The sequence below is a fragment of the Dipodomys merriami genome, unplaced genomic scaffold, assembly GCF_024711535.1.
Source record: "Dipodomys merriami isolate MVZ:Mamm:240054 unplaced genomic scaffold, mDipMer1.0.p SCAF_207, whole genome shotgun sequence".
Classification (NCBI taxonomy): Eukaryota; Metazoa; Chordata; class Mammalia; order Rodentia; family Heteromyidae; genus Dipodomys; species Dipodomys merriami.
Genome location: NW_027203460.1, coordinates 790,001 through 813,933, shown reverse-complemented (window position 1 = coordinate 813,933; position 23,933 = coordinate 790,001). Strand labels below are relative to the sequence as shown.

Below are 23,933 nucleotides of genomic sequence, written 5' to 3'. Positions count from 1 at the left end.
TGAGCTGAAGAGCTGAAGGACAGCGCCTAGGCCCAGAGTTCAGGCACCATGGCTGGCCAAAAAAAAAAAATAAATAAAAAAAATAAAATGATGATACAAATTTTTATAGCATAATATGAAAAGGAAAGGCAAAGCCGATGCTGGTGTCTCATGCCTGTAATCCTAGCAAATGAGGAGCTTGAGATGAGAGGATCATGGTTTAAAGCCACCTTGGGCAGAAAAATCAGTGATTTTTTTTATCAGTTGAGGGGCTTTAACTCAGGGCCTTGAGCTCTTTTGAAATGTATTTCAAACTACTTAATTAGAGATGCTGTCATGGCGGCATCACACCTCACCTCCAAATATTTCCTTCCTTCAGAAGCCTATCAACTCATCTGCAGCTGACCCTTGAGAATTATCTAGGCTCCACCTGTATTCTATGCATGCCATCCTGGCATCACAGAGGCACCTCCAGAGCCACCAACAGCAACTTACTTCAGGAAATAAGGCCATGGTTCTATCCCCACACTTGCTGCAAATTATAGAGCTCCCCATTTTTGTAACAAATTTCATATGAAAAGGATTGCCACAGATAAAATAAGATTGAACAGCATTAGACAGTTCATGTGAACATGGCTTTTGTGCCACAGCATCCCAGTGCTATAGCCTAAGGTAGTGCAACAGATAACAGACACTTTCCCAAGACACTTCCTGTCCCTCCAGTGTGGCTACTGATTTTAGCAGGGCCTTAGTCACACTGCCTTTTTTTCCCTAGACTTCTAGAGTGCTTTCCTAGATTCTTGCTGAATAATTGAAGAATTTACAAAGTGAATATCTGTCTTCAATAGGGATTGGCACATTAAGAGACACTCAAGCCGTTATTGACACCTATCAAGCTGTTATTGACACCTGAAATCCTGTTTTATTTTTGCCTCCACCATGAAGTAGTTGAAAGTAAAGTCACAGTACCAGCTTTGGCTTGCATTAAAATTGAACATTAGACAAAGAATAATAGAGTGTTCCATCTTATTGCAATGTAAGTAAAAGTATATACAATTTAAAGTCAGCCTTCAGTTATCCTAAACCATATTTCACATGTTTAATACATACATATAAGTACCAGCTATACACATATAGACAATAGAAATATAGACTAAAGTTCCATCATCACTGAAATCCTACTCATAAAGTATCTGCTGAAGAATACCAGCCTGGGCTGAGAAATTGGCTCAGTGGTAGAGTGCTTGCCTTGCATGCATGAGGCCCTGGGTTCGATTCCTCAGCACCACATAAGCAGAAAAAGCTGGAAGTGGTGCTGTGGCTCAATTGGTAAGGGGCTTACCTTTTGGTCAAGAGCTGAGGGAGAGTGCTCAGGCCCAGAGTTCTGGACAACCAACCAAAAAAACAAAGAAGAAAAAGAAGAACAGCAGCCTGATACCATGATCAGGATACCATTATCCCAGCCAAGTTTAACTACGTTTCTGTGTTCTTAGTCTCCTTCCTTAAAGACTAATGCTGTAAAACTCCACATAATCTCTAGCATTGGTAGATCCTTGTTTTTTTTTCATTTAGTTTTGATGTTTTGCAACAGTGTTACTATGCAGCCTAGACAGGCAACGTGCTGACAATATCCTGCCTCTGCTTCTAGCAGCTGAGATAACAGTCACACCATCATGCACAGCTAAATCTATTCAATTGTAAACTTTAGCTCTTTTAGCAATGTGATCTTGAGTTTCTTATCTTTGAACTTCAGTTCCTTCACTTAGTAGCCAGGAATGACAGAATTTGGTATTGGCATAAGAATGAAATAAGACAATGGGTGAACAAATGCAGCAATGGTATTCAATAGACACTATGCTGAAGATGCACTATTCAACTTGCGGGTGGGGATTGGAAGGGAAAATTGGGATTAGGGGAAAGGATGACATTGTCCAAAAAGAAATGTATGCTTAACTTATGTAACTGTAATCCCTCTATATATCAACTGTATAATGAAAAATTAAAAATAAAAATATATTAAAATGAAATAATATAAATTTTAAGAAGGTGCTTCAAAAACAAAGTCTCAATTAACAGAAGGGATGTGAAGGATAAACAAAGGAGGAGGCTGCAATGCTTGGTAAGAAATGTATGCATTATCCTGCCCATGTAATTGTAACCCCGCTGTACAGTATGTTCACAAATAAAATAAAAATAAAAGTATCAATTAACGTTAAGTTCTAGTAAGTATTCTTCATGAAGTATAGAGTTGTCCTATTTAAATTTGTTTAGTCCATGTAAGGCACAGTGAGAGACAAGGATTGGGAAGCTCTAAGTGTCAGGAAGGACTTGGGGAAAGTATGTGGGATCCTCTCTTATCTGAAAAAAAATATAACATTAACCAATGGGGCTGGAGGGATGCCTTCAGTGCTAGATTGCTCCCTGGTTTCTAAATCCAAGAATATAAAATATGGTAATAGACAAAAAAAATTGCAAGTTAGTGACTAAACAAACTTAATTCTATGTGAAAGACAGAAAATAGTCTCTCTGAGCTCAAGGAATGCAGATTTCTATTTCTTTTCTCATGCCATGAAGAAATCAAGCTAGCCTTGGATTTCTGAACACTTTGCTTTTCCAGCTAATCTATTCCTGATGCACTGGAGACTTGTGAACCTGGCTTTGTTAGTCATGACAACAGCTCAAGTGTAGGCAAATTACATAATAAGCATACTGGATACTCAGGAAAGATATAATAAGATCAGAAAAGGGAATTGTAGAATGATAGCTAAAAGAAGCTCAAAGTCCAGGAGACTGTTATCTCCAATAAACTACTTAGAAATAGCTGGAGGTGACACTGTGTGACCTGCAGCTATGACAAGATCATACTAGAGAAGCACTTTGTTGGTAGGTTTGGGGCCATGGAGCAGCTCAGCAAGAATGCTGGGTGGGTTGGGAGGCATTAGAGCAGCAAGAATGGTCTGTCTCTTGGGTGTGTTCAGAGAGCCTATGTTCAGAGTGCCATTGTGGCACTACATAGGGCATGGTGGAGTCTGAACCAAGCAGATTCTGCAAGGGGCCCAAGCATGGTACTTATTCATGTTGGACAGCCCTTGCCTTAACTATGACCTGTCATGTACACCAGAGTTCTGGACCCAAACTAATAGTAAAGGCTTTCAACCAAAGAAGCACATAGGCAGTGTGAATGACTGGAAGGAGTAAGCATGTGGACCAGAAGTGAGACATGGGAGCAAGATGGGGGATTCTAAGATATCCTCACTGAGCAACACATCTAGTCAGCCATAAGGCTCATAGCACTGACCCGAGTACCACTGACAGCTTGATGCAGCTGGAATAGTCCAGGCTATGGGGAGCATCAATGCTGTTTCAACCTACAACTTGCCACTTAGGCTTGGCGAAATGATGGGAACCATTGGTGTGGCTACCAGCCTCTGTGACATACTGTCAACTGACCAGAGCAAGTCTCTTCATGGTCATGGTTCTTCTCCTGGGGAAAGGGTTCCCAGTAAAAGGCAGAGAGTGGCAGTGTCTTAATGAGTTCCCATTGTTGTGACAGAAGATCTGATACAGACAAATTAAAGCAGGACAGGCTTATTTTGCCTATAATTTCAGGATTTTTCAGTACACGTAAGTTTTTATAAGAAAACCTTCTCACATACTGAGTGATTCCTTGGAAGTAGATGGAGGAGAGAATGAGAATGAGAACATATCGATGTACCTGGCATTCTCCTTTTAGGATATTTATTCTCTCAGGCTCCCAGAATGGGATGGTAATGTTCATCTACATTGAGTGAAGATCTATCCACACTGTTAATCCTCCTTGCAATAACACAATGTAACCCAAGGAGTGCTTTCCTAATCTCCTAGCTACTTCTTAATCCACTCATGCTAATAATACTCAACATATCCATCACAAGTACACCTTTATTAACCTGGAACCCAAATAGTTCTTCATAACCCTAAGATTCCACCTTTGCTCTTGTAGGTTTTTGTCCATCCATTTCCCAGAATTCCCCATGGCTGTAAACAATCGAAAAGTCTTCAAAATTTTAAGACTAAATTTTCTTATGCGATTCTAGGAAAACTCTTAGGCATGAGTCACTATGAAGTGAAAAACAACTCATATACACTAGAGGGAAAATGGCACAGATTATAGATTTCCACTCAATCAGAAAGGAAAATTCCCACCTTATGGTATTTTTACTTGCAGGCCACAGGACATTTACCTTTTTTTTTTTTTCAGTCGTGGGGCCTGAACTCTGGGCCTGGGCACTGTCCTCAGATCTTCAGCTCAAGGCTAGCAGTCTACCACTTGAACCACAGCTTCACTTCTGGCTTTTTCTGCTTATATAGTGCTGAGAAATCAAACGCAGGGCCTCATGCATGCAAAGCAAGCACTGTACCACTGAGCCACCTTCCCAGCCTCAGGCATTCTCCTTAACAGGCATTTCATATTCCTGACATGACCAATACCCTGAGGGCTCCACTACAGGTTAGATTTCATCCTCACAGCATCACACATCACCCTCTGAGGAGCAGCCTTTGGGGATTTCATCCAGGACACATGGACTCTTTTTTTGTTTGTTTGTTTGTTTGTTTGTTTTCTTGGAGATGGGCACAACACTTTTCTGCCTTGGTAGGCATTGATCCAGCTCCCAGTAATATGATAAGGTGGGATTACAAGCATGTGCCACTGCTGCCAAGCTCTCAAATTCTTCTCAAAACCACTACTTTCTAGGGTGTTTTTTGTTCAATTTAATTTATAAATTTATTTTTTATTTGTTGCAGTTTAAAAAACTTTATTATACTACACACTCTATTAGTAAATGCACCAGATTTCATTTTCTCAAATGGTGAATGGAGTGCAAGATGGTCATCGCATGTTTCTTCATTACGAAGCACAGGATCTGATTGAGGGATGGCTTTAGTGTATTCCTACTAAGTAACCACAGAAGTGTGGAAGCCTACCATTGTCCTGTCATCAGATGTCAGAGGAAGGTCCACTTTAGATTGGAAGTAAATGTTTCAAGATAGTTCTCTCTGCTCTTATCCACTTCTGCTGCTATAATAGTGTATCAGGATGGTTATCAAGCAGGAAGAGAAAAGATATTGCAAAGGAAACTGCTTTTAAAGTCCACTTCTAGGCACACCGATTTTCATTCCATGGAGCCTGTCATCTTGCTTAAATCTGGGTCCTACAAGGTACCACCTACATGTATTTTTAAATGTTTGTCTACAAATGCTTTTACCAGGGTGTTACAAGTTAACATTATGTGCAAAGTGCACATAATTGCTCTCATGAAATAGCCTCTATTATACACCAAGAGTTGTGCATTAGTAACCTCTAATGCATTTCTTAGCCTTTTCTAGTTGACAATTGATAGTAACAACAACCATGGCATAGTGGGTCACACCTGTAAACCTAGGAAGTAGATTTGTGTTTTGAAGCCATCCTGGGCAAAAACTTTGTGAGACACCAACTCATCCATATCAAATGAGTGCCACTTTCAGCTTTTTCTGCTTATGTGGTTTGTGCTGAGGAATCGAATCTAGGGCCTCATTCATGCAAGTCAAGCACTTACCACTGAGCCACCTTCCCCACCGAGTTTAATTTATTTTTTAATTTCCAAAATAGCTCCAGAAGCCGGGCGCTGTTGGCTCACGCCTGTAATCCTAGCTACTGAGGAGGCTGAGATCTGAGGATCGCGGTTCAAAGCCAGCCCGGGCAGGAGAGACCGTGAGACTCCTATGTCCAATAAACCACCAGAAAACCGGAAGTGGCGCTGTAGCTCAAGTGGTAAGCATTCGCCTTGAGCTGAAGAACTGAGGGACAGCGCCCAGGCCCAGAGTTCAAGCCCCACGACCGACAAAAAAAAAAAAAAAAAAAAAAAATAGCTCCAGAAGTGGAGCTATGGATCCAATGGCAGAATGCTACTCCTCAACCAAAAGAGCTCAGGGACACAGCTTATTAAGTAAAAAATAAAAAGTTTTCAGTTTCTTTAGAAACAGAGCAGAGTTTATAGAAAAATTAAATGCAATAAGTTGTTTTTCTGAAAGCAGACAGTCAGGATGAATTTGCTCCTTCTCCTCTGACTCCATCTCAGCTAAAATCTTGACTAAGACAATAAGGACTAACCTCTAACAAAAGTTTTATGCCCATGGTTCTGTAATGCTAGCTGCTGAGATCTGAGCACCATGGTTCAAATTCAGCCCAGGAAAGTCCATGAGGCTGGAACCTCCAATTAATCACCAAAATGCAGAAAGTGATGTTGTGACTCAAGTGGCAGAGCACTATCCTTGAACCAAATTGCTCAGGGACAGTGCCCAGCCCCGAGTTTCATCACTATGATCAGTAAATAAAACAGAGAATATAGGGAATTATACAAAAAGCCAGATTCTACCAAATAAGTAAAGAAGAGATGAACTCCCTATCCTGCTGCCCAGAAGCTAGAAACTGCAGTGTTCCCAGGCAGGATGCACATGTGCACACCTTTGATTGCATAGTTACAATAGCAGAGCATGAGGTATTCTAACTCCTGAAAAATGCCTTTGGCTTGGCCTTTAGCTGGTTGTTTTGCAGTTGGAATCTCCTAGACTTTTCTGCCTAGGCTGCTTTTGAACTGTTATTCTCCAGCTCTCAGCATGCTCACTAAATAAGATGACAGCATGATCCATCGTGGGATGACACATTGCTGAGGAACTTCTTTGAAACAATGGAGATGAAAATCCCCATAAACGATTGTAGTTTACTGTGCAATATTGAGTGGTGGTTAGTCTGTTCAGGCAGGTGTACAACAGCCATCAGCAGCTCTGAGCTCAGCACTTCTGGTGTTCAGCACTGAGCATTTTTTAATTGGGCTATCCCTTTATATTATTGCAAGTGTTCTTTATTTTATGTTCAAGAATCTTATAACAAACAAGACTTGAAAATAATGTTTTCTGTTTTCCATTCTGGTGTGGGTTGAGGAGGGAGGGAGAGGAAAGGATAGAGAAGGGAGGTGGCCTGAGAAGGAAGTGGGGACTGGCAGGGCATCGGGGTCTGAGCTGGTTCCCCAGTTCCTTCTGAATAAAGTGAGACTGCATTGTTGGACAGTCTGTAGGGACAGGACACACTAGTGGGAGTCCATAGTGGCTCTCTCCAGGACTGCAGTGTCCTGGTCCCTCCTGCCTGCTTTCAAGTGCCCTGGATGTGGCCCTCTCGTGGACCCTGGTAGGTGAATGTCTTTAGGTCGCCCCGCTGGCTGTCTGTTCCCAGATTTGCCATGATTAGCAGCTGCCCCTCCTCACTCTGGTTCCAAGCCCAGCACTATCTGCCTCCTACCAGCACCTCCCCACTCATGCCTCATGCCTGCAAGGCAAGCATTCTTCCACTGCTGACTCATTATTTTTTCTTGTTCAAAACACCAATGCTAGGAGGGATGAGTGACAATGTTGTCAGACACCTTGTATTTATATAGTGTCTTGTAGAATGGGAACTTCTTTGTATAATTACCTAAAGATAACAATAACAATAACAACAATAATAATAAATGTTTAAAAAACACCATTGCTTCTGTCCTGCACTGATAGAAAAATATCGTAGTTCCCTTACCTGCACCTCTGATAAATGATTTTTGTCAAGATTTCTGATTTACTAGAGACAGCTTACATTTGACCATTTATGTCAGTCACACCACACCGACGTGACTCTCAGGTCAGTGAAGGAGCTCTGAGCCCAGCTTATCACCCCATCCAATTCTACTGACTTTAATCAAGTGCACTATTCCCTACCTGGTAACATTCCTAATGAACCTCATGATCATTTACAACATCCTTCTGGACTTCCTGGATATGAGAAGGCACTGGTCAGGTGAGTCCTAGGTCTGTGGGAGCAAAGTCTCCTGCTGAGCCCTGAATTCTGAGCTCTGGAAACTTGTTTGTTTGTTTGTTTGTCGGTCGTGAGGCTTGAACTCTGAGCCTGGGCGCTGTCCCTCAGTTCTTCAGCTCAAGGCGAGCACTCTACCACTTGAGCTACAGTGCCACTTCCGGTTTTCTGGTGGTTTATTGGAGATAGGAGTCTCACAGTCTCTCCTGCCCGGGCTGGCTTTGAACTGAGATCCTCAGATCTCAGCCTCCTGAGTAGCTAGGATTACAGGCGTGAGCCACCAGCGCCCGGCGGAAACTTGTTTGTTTAATGTAAGCCACTTTTGATTTATGAATTTTTCATTTTTCTATTTTTACAAAATAGAATTTTTGAAGCAAGTCTTGATTTTTGAAGATAAGGTGGCATTTGCTATTGGTACAGAGAATAAATATAGTTAATGTAAACCTTCATCATAAAAGAAGGTAGTTGTTATTTGTGGGAGCTCTGGTAAGAATGTTTTTCCAGTCCCAAGTCTTGAAATCTGAGCCTAGCCACTGTCCCTGAGCCTCTTTGTGCTCAAGGGTAGCACTCTACCACTTGAGCCACATTGAAACACTTGAGTCACTACACAGTTTTTTCTGATTAGCTTATTGTAGATAAGTGACTCCTACCCAGGTTGGCTTAAAACTGCAATCCCCAGATCTCAGCTTCATGAGTATCAATAATTACAGATGTGAGTAACTGGCACCCAGCTGATAATTGAATATTTTTAAAAATTGTATTTTCCCAGAGACAGTCATGATGGTTTATTGCTTGCTGTTTTGGAGGTCTGAACTCACATTAGAGATACTGAGAACTCAGTAGTCTGTGTAGGAAACCTAATATATTGGCATCTGTCACATGATAGCTTGCTATTATTAAAGTTTCATCTTTGTGTTAGAGATGCTGAGATATGAAGATTAAGGGTGAAAGCCAGTCTAGGCAGGAAATCTGTGATACTCCAGAAACTTGCCCCAAACAAATCCAGAAGTGGAGGTGTGGCTCCATTGGCAGAGTGCAAAAAAAAAAAGAAGCTCAAAGACAACACAGGCCCTGAATTCAAGCGTCAGTATTCAATACTCAGGACTGGGGCACACACACACATACACGCACACACACACACACACACACACACACACACACACACACACACACACACACACTGGTCTCTCACACACACACACACACACACACACACACACACTGGTCACACACACACACACACACACACACACACTGGTCATAGGTGGCTCCTGCCTGTAATCCTAACTCAGGATGTCGCAATCTGAGGATCGTGCTTCAAAGCCAGCCCCTGCAGGAAAGGCAGTGAGACTTTTGTCTCCAATAAACCACTCAGAAAACTGGAAATGGCAGTGTGGTTCAAGTGGTACAGCGTTAACCTTGAGCTAAAATTCTGAGGGACAGGGTCCAGGCCCAGAGTGTTTTTCCATGACCGACAAAAGAAAAAGAAAAAGAAAGAGCAAGAAATAAATAAAAAGAAAATGCAAAGATTTGGGGAAACAACAAAAACAACAACAAAACCCACAGGACTTCTATCTTGGGTAGAAAGCTGACCACCTAGGAAAACAAACTAGTGAAATGTTGACCTTGACCACACACTAAGACATGAATCTTGGAATAATAGCTGTTTCTAAGGAAAATAGGACCCTGCACAAAACCATGAACTACAGTGTAGTATATTCAGGAAGGATAATGTCAAGGAAAGTGGGGTAGACAAGTGAAGACAGGAAAGGTAGATGAATGTAGCCATGATAGTCAATGTGAATGTGTGAAAATGGAACTAGACAAACTGAGGTGATGGGGGCTGGGGAAGGGATGACAAGAATGATAAAACGGGTGACATCTATCACATGCATTGTACTCATGATCCCAAGTATGGAAATTAAAACCCTTTGTACATCAACTTCATAAAATACTATTAGTAAATGTAATGATACATTGCACTCACAAACTGATATGTTGAATTGAAGTTCTTTGTACAATTACTTAAGTATTTCTATAATAATAAATTCCTTATTAAGCTGGGCATTGGTGTTTCATGCCTGTAATGGTAGCTACTCTGTATGTTGAGCTCTGATGTTTCCGGTCTCACATTCTTCCTCTCTGCTTTGACAGTATAATATCATCATTATTTATGATCGCCTACTTTAGAAATCTTTTTTTTTTTTTTGGTCCTGGGGCTTGAACTCTGTGCTTAGGCACTGTCCTTGTGCTCTTCAGCTCAAGGTGAGCACTCTACCGCTTGAGCCACAGCACCACGTCCGGTTTTCTAGTGGTTTATTGGAGATCAAGAGTCTCACAGACTTTCCTGCCAGGGCTGGTTTGAACAGCGATCCTCAGATCTCAGTCTCCTGAGTAGCTAGGATTACAGGCATGAGCCACCGGTTCCTGGCTCACTGTAATAATCTTGAACACACATTTTACTCCGTGTTTTACAATGCGTAATAATAGTCTCACATTGATAGCCTGTGAAGCTGCTGTGGGTTTGGTATTATTCTTGTAGTTTAAAATAACTATACTCATTACCTGCAAAGCCTTAGTCTCTGACAATGCTGAAAATTATTCCCCCCAGAACCATATTCATCTCTATACCTTGATATTCCTAACGTCACAGGAATGATCTGAATTAATTCAACCATTCATCACCTACTTATTAGCATGGAATGTCTGTTCATATGTACTCGCTATCATGAAAATTACTTTCACTACTTTTCATTTTTCTCTTTACCCCATTCTAACCCTATCACCCTGACTTTTCCTACATTAGTTCACCTCACCTATCCAAGCAGCCATTAACATACAGAAAACAGGTAAATACTAATTGTTTTTCAAGTCCTATCATTACAATACATGCATGGAACTTATTTCATTTTAGGTTTTATGTGAAGCAAGCCTAATTGTGACTCTCCTAATCATTATCTGAGAAGGGAGTCTGACAGAACAACCTAGCATGTGCACGCTCCCAGAGCACTCTCTAGCGGGAAGCGGCGCTCACTACACCCTGGGCCCCATGATACCCACGCGCTGAGCAAGCCCTCTGGCGGGAAGCAGCGCTCACTGCACCCAGGCTCTGAGCACCGCAGTAGTTTCAGCTCCAGCCCGTGGAATGGCCTGGCCCTGGAGACCTGGGCTGCTCTCAGGACAGTCCTTCTCCACTAAGAGTCATCCTTATCATCCCTTAATAAAAGGGCAAAGGAGAGGAGGAGGGTGCAGCGGAAGGAGGTGGCCAGGAGGGACGTAGAAGCTGCGGGCACCGCGGTCTGGTGCGGGTGCGGTGGCCCAGCCCCTGCCTCCGATTTCATCTACGCAGCTTTTCCCATGATGGTTGAGATACCAAATCGGTTATTTCTTGAAAGATTGTCCCCGAGCCGCTCTGCTTCTCCCTGCCTTTCCCTCAAGGAAGGCGGCTTGACAATGTGTGGGTGTCCAGCACACTTGGGGGCCGTTCCATCTCCTGATGTTGTTCGCTGTCCCGCTTTGCTGCTAGGTGCTGCGGTCCGAACCCTGGTTCCCATGACCCACGAACGCCCCCGGAGCCGGTCCACACAGAGCCCCGGAAGGACACAGTTCTCTGCCCGGCGGCTCCCCCTGCGGGTCCTGTCGACCACACCCTGCACCGGCCACTGACAACCCTGACTAGTGGACCGATTCTGGACCCTTACCTCCGGCAATGGGGGGGGGGCGGAAGGGGGCAGGGCTGCGCATGTGCAGTGGGACTTACGGGGCAGTGGAGGATCCGCCACCTCCCACCAGGTGTTTCCATAAGGCATGGCGTGCTGGACTCACCGGATCCAGCTCCTGGGATGGTGCCACCAAGGCCTTGGCCAGAGTTGTGCCTGCTGCTCAGCGCTTCTGATTCTCTACCACAAGTTTAGACCAGGATCCTTGCCCAGACTTGAGCCAGCCATGTTCACGACCCCGCTACCCCGAGCCCGAGCCCCGAGGCCACCCTTCCCCGCGAGCACCAGGCCGGGCTCCGCCCCCCGTGCCGCCAGTGTGCAAGCGAGAGCACGATGGCGTGAGGCTTTATTCAGTATAGGTTCATGCAGCCTGCGGGAGCCGAGGCTTTTCAGTGAAATGGCTTCTCCTTGGGTCAGTAGATGCGGCTTGGTCGCACAGATTGGCTCACCAGGAATGCAAACCCAGATGTGAGGGAATGCAGGGCCCAATCACCATGGAGACCAGAACCTGCAGGCATTACCATTGAATGGAATCCCTGGGCTTCAGGAACTAGTATTGAAGGAAATACACAAAAGCCCCACCAGGGCCTCAGTTTATGTATAGCCAGCTTGTTAGTCATGCAGCATTTATACCACCTACTGAAGTTTGGAAAAATTGTAAGGTAATTTTTAATGTGATTCTGTGTTTCTGAGAAAATCTAAGCTTTTGTGGTGGTGGTGGTGGTGGTGCAATATAACTTCCTGGTAGGTTTAAGTTTGGGATATATAGGAAATAAAAATTAGGTTGCCTAGTGCCCGGTCAGATAGTACATGTCATTCTTACGCTGACAAATAGATTCGTTTGTGGACAGGAACATGAAAGAGTACATGTTAAAATATGTATTTTTCATTAATCTGCATGGATTATGTAGAACATCAAAGATGTTTTTAAAAGAGAGATTCGTGGATGTATTTGTGCTGTGCTTTCATTTCTTTGTAAATGAAGTAACGATTGATAATACACTTGTTGACCTTTTCACGCCTTCATATATATGTACACATATATAGAAATAGATGTCTGGTTTTTTGGTTTTCCAGTGTTTGGAAAGGAACTGATGGCAAAATTAATATTAAGTATACTTTGCCAGATAACCATGCAGACAGCAAGGTACAGAGAACAAAGAAAGGTTTATTGGTGGGGAAAGAGTGCCTGCAAGACTCCTTCTCCCAAGGGAGGAATGAGAAGAAGCACCGGTTATTTTTTGGGGTGACCTATATAACCTAGGAGGTGTAGGAGGTGCTAGAAGGTGCTAGGAGGTGGAGACCCTGGTGTCCACGTGTGGGCCAGGGGCTTCATCATGTCAGACTAGGATTTATGCCTCCTATCCACCTAGTAGATAAGGGTCCTGCAACTGCCCAAATCTGAAGGTCACCCTAAGGGGTTCTTGTTGCCTTATATGGTGGTATTGGTCCCAGAGAAGTGCCATCCCAAGGTAAAGGGGGTTGGAAGTTGATTATGTACTGCTTTTACTATGTGGGCCTAGTGTTGCTTAGGAAGGGAGTATGTTAAGCTGTGGAGAAGGGAGGAATGGACTAAAGCTATGGGAAGGGACTCATTTTGCTAACAGAAACTTAGATTATCTACTGATGAGCTATACCTCCACCTTAAAAACAATTATAATTGTAGACATCCCATACTTCAAGGTCAACTTAAAGCATGAGTGGCAAAGCCAAACACAAACATGTCAATTAAATAAAAACAGATTTTGGTTTGCTTTGTTATAAGTCATGAACTACTAAGTATTGTATCACTATATTTAGAAATTCTTTACTATCTTATTGGCACTTTAAATTTATCTAAGTAGTCATTGATTTTGAAAATCACAGCATGCTTAGTAGGGGTCAATTAATGGTCCTGTTGAGGAGGTCATGTTGAGGAAAGACCCACAGCCTTTTCAGTGTGCTCTTGCAGTTGGTCCTTGAGAGGGAGAAAAGGACTGTAGCTAGAGCCAGGAGAAGGCATGTAAGGCCCTTTCACAGTGAAAAGGAATGAGACAAAAGCAAGGTGGGATTCGGATTTCTCTACCTGTCTGTCTTCTTGTGACCTGATGACAGAGTCTGGACTACCATGGATCCTCTGGCCAGTTTTTTATTGCAAAGGCAATGAGTGAAGAAACGTTATGTGATTTGAAGTTAAGAGGGATTTTGGGTCAGCCTTACTCAGCCTTATGTACTATTGTTGATCAGGTGTGATGTAATGGCGGGCTGACTTTTTCTCTTTTTTTCGGGGGGGGGGGAGGCTGGTTGTGGGGCCTGAACTCTGGGCCTGGGCGCTGTCCCTCAGCTCTTCAGCTCAAGGCTAGCGCTCTACCCCTTGAACCACAGCGCCACTTCCGTCTTTTTTCATTTTGCTTATGTGGTGCTGAGGAATGGAACCCAGGGCCTCAGGCATGCAAGGCAAGCGCTCTACCACTGAGCCATCTTCCCAGCCCTTATTTGTTCTATTTATTTCTCTCCTTCCTCATCAATCCCCAAACCATATCTGTGGCAGTATTTGTTGTATATATTTTGATATCCTATTATTAGGTGTATACAGTTTGTGAGTATGTTTAACATGTCATTAGTATGTCTTTATCTCAAACCTAGGCATCATGCATGCATTACTAATGCTGTGCATTCAACGATGGCATATCTTCAACTTATAGTGTAATTCTTTCTCTGTTGGAAATGTACTGTATTTTCTAGTAATTCCTTTCCAGAACATGTTAAATGTTTATGCAAGAAGAGATAAGGTTAGAGAGATTTTCCTTATCCTTACCTTTCTCTCCATCTGTATTCTCAAGAGATAAAATTTCACGAAATCATATGACAATAAATTAATTTGAAATCATATGTCATCACTATGTGAAGATCATTGATATTATTTAGGCATATTAAATGTCAGTTATCAGCTAAATGAAGTGGCTTTTCATACCTCAATCTATAACCCATATTGCCCCCTCTTTCCCTTTATTTCCTCCATTTCCTATTCTCTGTGAAGTGTGAGGGGAGGTTGGCTAAGGGGGAGAGGGAATTGCTTATTTTCCTGGCTCTGCTACCTAGCTTGGTACCAATACCACTGCTTTGAATAATCTGTGGAGAGTGTCAGGCAGCCCAGAAGACAAATCAAATCTTGGACTGAGTTCTGTGGTTCCACCTCTGTGGAACTCTGTTGCATTCCTACAGTGCCCTGCCTTTTACCCCACCTTTGGACCGACAAGAATTCTCTGGCTTATTTCCTGTCAGACAACTGGAATTCCTAACCTGGGTAGTTGCAGAAAATGGACAGTAGGTGGCGAGCGCTCACCATAACATTGCCTACAGAGGGAGAAGAACGTTGGTGATGGCTGGACTCTGGCATTATCAGTGATTATCCTGGCACCATACCTTGGTTGCACCGTGTTCTGCCTGACTGAGGCACGCATGACAGTACTGATATCTGCCAGTTTTCACTCTTGCATGATATAATACTAATTCACCCTGAGGAAATCTGTAGTAGAGCTGCTACCTCAGTCATTTATATACTGTAGCTTCTCAGTTCCAAATGTACATTTTTGCTGTAAACATAATTAGTCTCTGAGCTGGGTGCTTATGGCTTAAGCCTATAATCCTAGATACAGTGATGGCTTAGAGACATCGGAGTATCATGATTCAAAGCCACCATTGGCGGGAGACACCCATAAATGGTGCTGTGGCTCAAAACTGGTAGAAAACTAGTCGTATATAAATAAAACGTTCTGTGATAGTGCCCCAAACGCTTAGGTGTAGCCACACAGTAAAGAAAGAGATAAAGACAGATTGTCCCTTGGAGGAATTAACAATGTGTCCTTTGTGAGGGTTAGCATCTGTTTGTAATTTTTACAGAATCATAAGTTAAAAGATTTACAAGCCGGGAGCTGGTGGCTCACGCCTGTAATTCTAGCTACTCAGGAGGCTGAGATCTGAGAATCGCAGTTCAAAGCCAGCCCGAGCAGGAGAGACCATGAGACTCCTATCTGCAATAAACCACGAGAAAACCGGAAGTGGCGCTGTAGCTCAGGTGGTAGAGCACTCGCCTTGAGCTGAAGAGCTGAGGGACAGCGTCCAGGCCCAGAGTTCAAGCCCCATGACCGACAAAAAAGAAAAAAAACATTACAATACAATAGTTTAGCTGGAGTTAAAATGGAGTATTGGCCTTCACCATTCAAAAAAGAATTAACCAATCACATTCAAAACTCAAACCAACATTTTGTCATTTTCTCTCCTGTTTAGTCACAGATTGCATTTTCGTTTCTATTTATAATTCCGTGACCCAAAACTCTTGTCTTTCTCATACAATACCTTAGAATCTTATAATTCAAACTTTGGTCTCATGGTGCCTGCAATGATTATTTTTAATCTCAATTCCTACACTGACCCACCCCCACCCTTCCTTGATTCATTCATTTCATGAGAGGAAACTGGAATTCACAACCATGGTATTTTCAGAAAGTGGACACTAGATGGAGTTTGCTCACCGTCGTTCTCTTGTTCTGGGCGAGGGCAGGGAAAGGAAGGAATACCCATCACACTTGGTGGGTAGTGAGAGCTTCTTGATTTTATTGGCACCATACAGTGCCACCTCATGTGATTCTGCCCGCCTTGTGGCCCTGCATTACACAGTACTAATCAGCCCTGAGGAAACCTTCAACAGACCTGAAACTACAGTTGTTATAGATACATAGCACAGCTTTCCAGTTCCAAATCAAAGACAATTTCCCCTGTACAAAATGAGCCCCATTAGCCTTATGCAGCTTGCGCATCTCTGTAACCCACAGCTACTTAGAAGGCTGAGAGAAATGTAAAGGTCGTTTCCCAGCTGGCCTAACAGGGTAGTCTTTAAGTCTACTGTGAGATTAAGGATTTCCCAGGAAACCACATGTGGAGCTGTTGCCCAAAAATGTATACTAGTAGCTGCCTTGGGGAAAAAATAAAATAGTGAAAATGTAAATATCAACACCCAGGCACTGAGCTCAATCCTCACATCCAAAAAAAAAAAAAAAAAAAGGTAAGGAAGAAAAGAAGAAATAAAGAATTCATTTCAATTTTTTGTTTTGTATGAATCATTTCCATGTGATATTTCTTGTATTTTTCAAGTCTATTAATATATTATGTATAGAACAGTACCGTAAGATTGCTTTCTTGCAGTGTTCTTATCTTACGCAATCATTAACTTAGGCCTTGGCCTTTGCAAAAGGTAGTTCTCTGAGAGGCTTCCTGCCTAGATTTCCTGATAACAGTCCTTCTTGGAATTCCAGTTTCTTCTAAAAGGTCCTAAGCAACACTGCAACTCGTTGCCATGACTACATTTACAAGACAAAAGTTATCTCAGTTACCTGTGGAACTCTGCCTCACTACTAGCAACACCCACCCTCTATCTTCCCTTCTGGGTGTGGGCGGGGCAAGCTGACTAAATGTTTCCTGGGAGGCTATTTTTTTTTGTGGGCGGGGAGGGTCCGGTCAGGGGACCTGAACTCTGGTCCTGGATGCTCTCCCTCAGCTCTTCAACTCAAGGCAAGCACTGTACCACTTGAGCCACAGCGCCACTCCCAGCTTTTTTCTTTTTGCTTATGTGGTGCTGAGGATTCCAACCGAGGGCCTCAGGCATGCAAGGCAAGAGCTCTACCAGTGAGCCGCCTTCCCAGCCCATGGGAAGCTATTTTTTTTAAGTGGCTCCCCAGTTATCTGTTATTATGGCATTGAGAGGCTGGGTTGTGAAAAGACACACAAGACTACAATTAGTAAGTAAAATCTAGCGACAGTGGAAGCTTACATGTATGCTTTCTAGAGTGGCTGGAGCACCAGTACTGAAAAGAAGATTACAACCTGTCTGGAGAACTAGGACAATGATTACATGATTGGTGAGAAAATTTCCTTCCCATTCCATTTTCACCATGGTTTTTCACTCTAAGAATCCAATCTGTGGCCTTGTTAATCCTTTTTTTTTCCCACCCCACCCCACACCCAATAGCAAGGGAAAATCCCCCTCTATTCTCTTTTCTCTGTCTTCTCTAGAATCACTTGCAATATAAACCAATATAAGCCAATTGAAACATATCCAACCGCGGATCTGGCTTTGAAGTGGCTATTGACTAGTGTGGTCCTAGACCATCGTGTCCAGAAGGATAAATCCATGTGTTTTGAAAGATCCTGAACCAAATGTACTTGTGATCATGACCCAAAGCGTGAGGACAGGTACATTTCTGTCCTCCTAATTCCAGTCCGGTTGTTATAATACGTTCACAGTCGTGCCACTTACGGATATTACATCTTGTGTCTTCTCTGCAATATCTTAAATGCTCAGAGAAGTTAAACCTTCTGACAAAAGGACAGTATGTGTGTCACACACACGGGGACACACACACGCTGTTTGCCCGGAGTGCTGTGTAGCTTACCATGTCCAGTTATAGTTTAGGTCTAGCATCCACGTAGGAGAGAAAACAGGTGCCGTTGGTTGGTCGGTCTGTCTGTCTTTCCGCCGGTCTGTCTTCCCCTGGCATCACCTGTTCTAGGTTCTTCTCCGCCGCAGCCGGCACACCCCCCCCCTCCCTCTGCCCCCCCCCCCCCCGCTCCTAGTCCATCAGTCCATCCATCTACTTCCCTGTAACTGACATCATCTTATTCTTCTTCTTTGGGGAATGGATGAATAAACTTTTACCTTGTGGATATTGTACACACACCATAAGGGGTGTGTGTGTGTGTGTGTGTGTGTGTGTGTGTGTGTGTGTGTGTGTGTGTGTGTGTGTGTGTGTGTGTGTTGACGGAATAGAGTGTTTGCCATGCTTGACACCCCTGGCTCTGCCTCTCTACCCGTCTTCGATGCGATGTGTGTGCTGGGGCGCTTCTGCCCGCATATGTTCCCAGTGCGAACTCCAAAGAGAAGTACGCCCGCCGGGCCTGTCCTGTGGGTTCTAACCATGCTTCACCCCCGGGAGATAGGATCGCCCCTCTGACCCCCCCCACTCTGTTTGGGCCGGGGCCCCTCGTCTGTCTCTCCCTGTCTTTCCTCCTAGGATTCCCTACCTGCCCTCCCCCCAGCCCCGTGCGCGCACACACACACACACACACACAGACACACACACACACAGACACAGACACAGACACACACACACACACACACACACACACAAACACACACACTGTGCACCGCCACGCTCGTGTCCAGGTCCTCCACCACAGGCATGTGAGTGATGATGCCTCTACCCTCCAACACCTGTGTGTCGGGTTCAGATTCATCACCTCATGCCCCGAATCCTGCTCCAGAGAGAGTGGCAGAGCCTATTAGAAAAGGCTAGCTGTTATGACAGGCTAGAGTACGAACCGGTGAGAAGGTCGTTCCGTCCAGTGCCCGGGGATAAGCGTCACACGGGTGCCACCTCCCCTTCCTTCCCCACCCAGCCAGCGGCTCTCGTTTGGCTTTCCTGTCATTTAGTGATGGGTGAGTGGACTCACGCTTCCCATGGCGCTGTCACCGTGGTTTTCCAGACCTGTGTGCGTGACGTGTACCTACTCTCTCTGTGTTAGAAGAAACCTCTCTCTGGCCTTCCCCCTGCCCTTTCCCTGCCTGTGAGGGGTTGCGGGTGGGGGCGGGGGGAGGGAGCGTGTTGTGGGGCGGGCGGGCGGCGGACTTTCACAAGTGAGCGGGGTGCCTCCCGAGGGCTCGTCTCTTGCTGGAGCCGACCCATCTTTGGGAGTTTTTTTTTGTTGTTGTTGTTGTTTTTTCTTTCTGGTTTCCATCTGGGGGAAAAAGAAAACAAAACGTACAAATACCCCCCCCCCCAAAAAAAAAAGACGGGCGGGCAGACGGTGGGACGAGCGCTCACTTGCCCTTTTCTGGCCATGTTGGGTGGGGGTGGGGGTCTTGCCACGGGCGGCGGAGGTCGTGCGGGTGGCCGGTTCGTTTTCTCTCGTAGTGCAGGCCTGCCGTCTTTGCCGCCCCTTCCTGCTTGGGACCGATCCCGGCTTCCCGGTTCTCGGGTTCGGGCCGCTCCGTTCGGGCGAATCCCGTCCTGGTTCCTGGTTTCAGTTTGGTAGCTGGCGGCGGCGGCGGCTCGATCTCGTTCTAGGTCTCTGGTGGCTCTGGTGTCGTTCATGAGGTCGCAGAGAGGACCCGGCTGCAGGTCCTGACCTAGGTTGTGCCTCTCGGTGTGTGGCAGTGGGGAGTGAGGCGATTCGTTTCCGTGTTCTGTGTCTCCAGAGCTCAGAGCCGGCCGGCGCGTGCCGATCCGGGGTACGGCGGCTCGGGGGAGTCGGTCGTTGGAAGGCGGTTGTCGTGCTCCCCCTGGAGTCCGCTTTGATATGACAGTCCCCTCGTTCTCAGCCGGGCGAGCGACTGAACGAGGAGGTCTGGCGGCAGCGAGCCGGGCAGAGGCCCGGCCTCTGCCGGGTGCCGGGCGCGACTGTCGCCGTGGTGTCGCTGTGGCGCCGGGGTGGCTGTTCTGTCGGACTTTGCGCCCGCAGGCGAGCGCTGGGTGGGGCCGTGAGTCGCCGGCTCTCTCTTCCGTGCCCGGTCTGTGCCGGGGGTGGCGGCTTGGTCGGGTCGACCAGTAGTTCTGTCTGGGCCCGACGCCTTGTCCTCCTCCCCTCCCTGGACTCTGGTCTTTGAGGGCGAAAGGAGAGTACGAGGGACGTCTCGGGAGTCGGGGGAAAGGGTCCCCGGGTGAGCCGCTAGGTGGTGGGGCCGGTCCCGGCCGGGACTCGGACCACCCCCCCTACCCGGAGTCACCTCCGAGTGAGCGCTTGGCGCGTGCCGGGCGCAAGGACCTGGGTCGCCGGCCCCATGTGGTCTCCTTCCACGGCCCCGGAGGCCGGGAGGACAGACCTCTGCGGCGGGAGGAGCCGTGGGCACGGCCGAGGCGAGCCTCGGGGCCGGGACCTACACCCCCCCCCTCCCTGACATAGGATGGTCGTCGGAGTCACCTCCGAGTGAGCGCTTGGCGCGTGCCGGGCGCGAGGGCCTGGGTCGCCGGCCCCGTGTGGCCTCCCTCCACGGCCTCCTCCACGGGCCCCGGAGGCCAGAGGCCAGACCTCTGCGGTGGGAGGAGCGGTGGGCACGGCCGAGGCGAGCCTCGGGGCCAGGACCTACCTACCGTCTGCGGTGTGCGTGATGGCGGGGACTTGCCTGGTGGGCCCTGCGTAGGGCAAAAATCGAGGAGGAGGGAGCACCTCGGGAGTCGGGGACCCGAGCCCGGGAGTCCCGGGTGTGTGCGTGCTGGCAGTGCGCTCACCACTGACCCCGTGCGGTGTGGGTGTGGTGGTTGGGTGCCTCTCGGAGTGGGTGCCTCGCGTCTGCCGGGGGAAGGCTCCCCGTACCGCTCGTGCCGTGAGCCCGTGCGCACCCGGGGTAGTGGGGCGGGTGCGTCCCCTGACCCCGCTCCCGCCCTCTCTCTTCGTCTGTCTTCGCCTTATGTGGTCGACCAGCTGTCCCTGAGAGTTCCGTGTCTGGCTCTGTTGGGGACGTGTTGGGGACAGGTGTCCCCGATGTGGTTTCCGAGAGGTCCCTGTCGCCAGCGAGTTGTCGCCCCTGCGTGACCACCTGGTTTTGGCGTGGTGACGTGAGGATTTTGTACCTGCAGGAGGCTGCTGGCATGCTGTGTCCCGGTGGCTGTCAGCAGGTCTTTTGGGGCTCTCTCGGATGCTGTGTGCTGGGCCTTTCCCGTCTCTTCCCGGTCCGGGTCCCCCTGCCCTTCCCCCCGCACCCTGGGTTCCCGCTGCCCTGAGCAGGCCCTGCCCCTGTGGTGGCTCGTGGTTGTGTTGGTGGTTGGTTGGTGGCTGAGTGAGTCCCGTCGTCCTTGATCTCTCCCCTGCTCCCGGTGCCGGATTCTGGCCCTTGCCTCGGCACGCCGAGGAGGAGAGTGGTTGGTTGCCTGGAGTGCATAGGTAGGCTCGTGCGGTGTGCTTCCCTCGCCGTGGCTGGCTTGAGGAGGAAAAGGCGGGGGGCGAGTCCTGCCTTTGCCTGTGTGTGTGTGCGGCATTCCCGTTCTGCCGTCGTGCTCGTCCGACCTCCGTGGCGCTTTTTTTTTTCCCTATCGCCCCTAGCTCCAACTCCCCCGACCTGCCGCTTCCCGATGGCGGGCCTGGTTGGCCGCTGACCTGCGCTACTCCCGAGCGCTGTCTGTGGTTGTTTTTTCTTTTTCTTTTTTCCTCTCTAGCTTCTTTCGGCCCTGTGCCCGGCGGAGGTGTCCTGGTAATCCCGAGTGCCAGGGACGCTTAAGCCCGTGGTTTTTTTTTTTTTTAAGTTTTTTTTTTCTTTTTTTTTCTTTTTACCTCGCTCGTTACTCACAAAAGGTTGTCTGTCCTGGCTACGCTTTTATCCCAGGCTGTTGGCCCTCTCGGAAGCCGAGCTTCCTGGGCCCCAGCGCCTCCCGAGTGCCTTGTGGCTGTCTTCTCCGCCCCCTCGGTGTGATTGATGTGGTGACGTTGCGATCTCCTTTGGGCCCGGGCCTAAGCTGCGCCAGGCGAGGGACGGACATTCATGGCGAATGGGACCGCTCTTCTCGTTCTGCCCGTGGGCCCCTGCCCTCACTGTCCCACCGTGCCGGCGCCAGTGGTGTGCGGGGAGGCAGGGGTGCGGCAACCGGGTCCGGCTGCGCTCTCCCTGCCCTCGCCGTGACGGGGCGCCCTGATCTTGCTCCTCTCTTCCCGTGACTCGTTATCGGCACGGGGGTCGGCTCTCTCCGCGGAGAGGGAGGGTCGGTGCTCCGTGCTTGCCCGTGCTGTGTGGTGTGAAAAGCCGCGCCTCGCGCTCTGCCCTCTTGCGGTGCTCCCGGAACGCTCCCGGTCGGTTCTCTCAGGTGCCTGAGGCTGAGTGGTGGTGTCATTCCCGATCCCGGCGTTGTCCGTTGCCTTGTGCCAGCCTGCTGCCAGTGGTGTGTCCCGGCCGTCCTTGGGTTCATGGGGCTTGTGCGAGTGAGAAAAGTTATCGCAGAGATTGACGTCTCTGCTGGGGGGGGGGTCGAGGCGGTTCCCCAGAGGAGCGCTCTTCCCTTGTTGCGCTGGGCGGTGGCTTCCCTGCATGAGCTGCCGCCCTGGTCCTGGCTTGTCTTCCCTGCCGTGTCACCTGGCTCTTGTTGCACCGGGGGACCTGAGATGTTGCAGTTGGAGGCGAGCCGGGCCTGTGCGGGCTTCCCGCCTGTGTGCGCAACTTTGCTCTGGCCCTGCACGGCAAGGCCGACCGACCAGGGTTGGTGTTGCTGCTGCTGCAGACCCCCCCCCGCCCCACCCCTCCCTGCCACCCGTGGTGGGAAGGATGGACGCCTTTGATGTGTGCTGGTCCCGGCGGGGTTCCCGTCGGGGTTGGGTGCGGGCCACCCTCAGAGTGAGGAGAGGTTCTCTAGCGATCCTCGTTCAGGAGGCGGCGTTCGCTGCCGGGTTGGCAGGGGCCCGCCCCCGATGGGCTCCCGCGGCCCTGCCACTCGCTCCCTGTCCCGCTTTTGAGCGTTAGTGGCTGCCCGCATTGGTAACTGCGTGCCCGCGCCTCCCCCCTCCGAGCTGGGGGAGGGTCCCGCGGGGCCTCTCCCGGGCCGTTGTCTGGTGTGGTGAGTGGAGGACGTTCCCGATCCGTCCCCGCCCCTGCCTCGCGCGCGGTGTGTCAAGTGGTGGAGCCTGGAGCCTGTGCTGGGTCGCGATGAGAGGGAGTGTGGTGTGTGGCTTCCCGGCCTCGTGCTTGGGGTGCCGTGGGGTTTTGGGGGGTCCCGTCCCCCTCCCCCTCCGGCCCCTGGCGACGCTGTTCCCGAGCGTCTGTGTGGGCCGCCGCCCGTTGGCGACGACGGCGCCGTGCGGGCGCCGGGCCCCGCGGTGTTCCGGGGCCGCCGTGCCCGTGGTGGTGTGCCGCTCGGGGGGGTTCTGGCCCTCTGGAGCCGAGGATCCCGGTGTGTGTGGGCCCTTGCTCACGCGGCCGAAAAAGAAGCGGTCGATGATGGGTGCCGTGCCCGGCAGTGTGGATGGGTGCGGTGGGGCCCTGCTGGCGCGGGTGGCTCCGCGGGCGCTCACGGGGTCTTTGAGGCGTGTGCGAGCTGCCTTTTCTCTCTCGGGCCTCTTTTGGGGGGGCCCGCCGCTGCCGCGGTGGGGGTTTCCGGTCCGCTGGTCGGCCGGCTCGGTGTCCCAGGCATTGCGCGGGACTGCCCAGGAGTTGGGGGTGGTGAGATCCCGCGTTCGTTTCCCTGGCGTGCCGGCTGTGCCCGGAAAGGTCTCACCTCCCCGCTGGTTTGCGGCTGCGCCACCCGCCCGTGGGGGGGGGTGGCCGCTCGCTCGCTTGCCTCTCACCCCGGTGACCCGACCCGATGACCCTCCCCGCTGCTCTTATTGGGCTTCCGGCATGCCCTCCTCACCCGCATCAG

At 48.5% G+C, this 23,933-nt stretch overlaps 1 long non-coding RNA gene across 1 annotated transcript in view; it reads right to left on the bottom strand.

Moving 5' to 3' along the window:
- Nucleotides 1-11,755, bottom strand: part of LOC138833422 (uncharacterized) — a 29,546-nt gene extending 17,791 nt beyond the window's left edge. Inside the window, exon 1 of the long non-coding RNA XR_011373899.1 lies at nucleotides 11,666-11,755. This is a non-coding gene — a long non-coding RNA (uncharacterized lncRNA). The remainder of the gene's footprint in view (nucleotides 1-11,665) is intronic.
- Nucleotides 11,756-23,933: the final 12,178 nt, after the last annotated feature.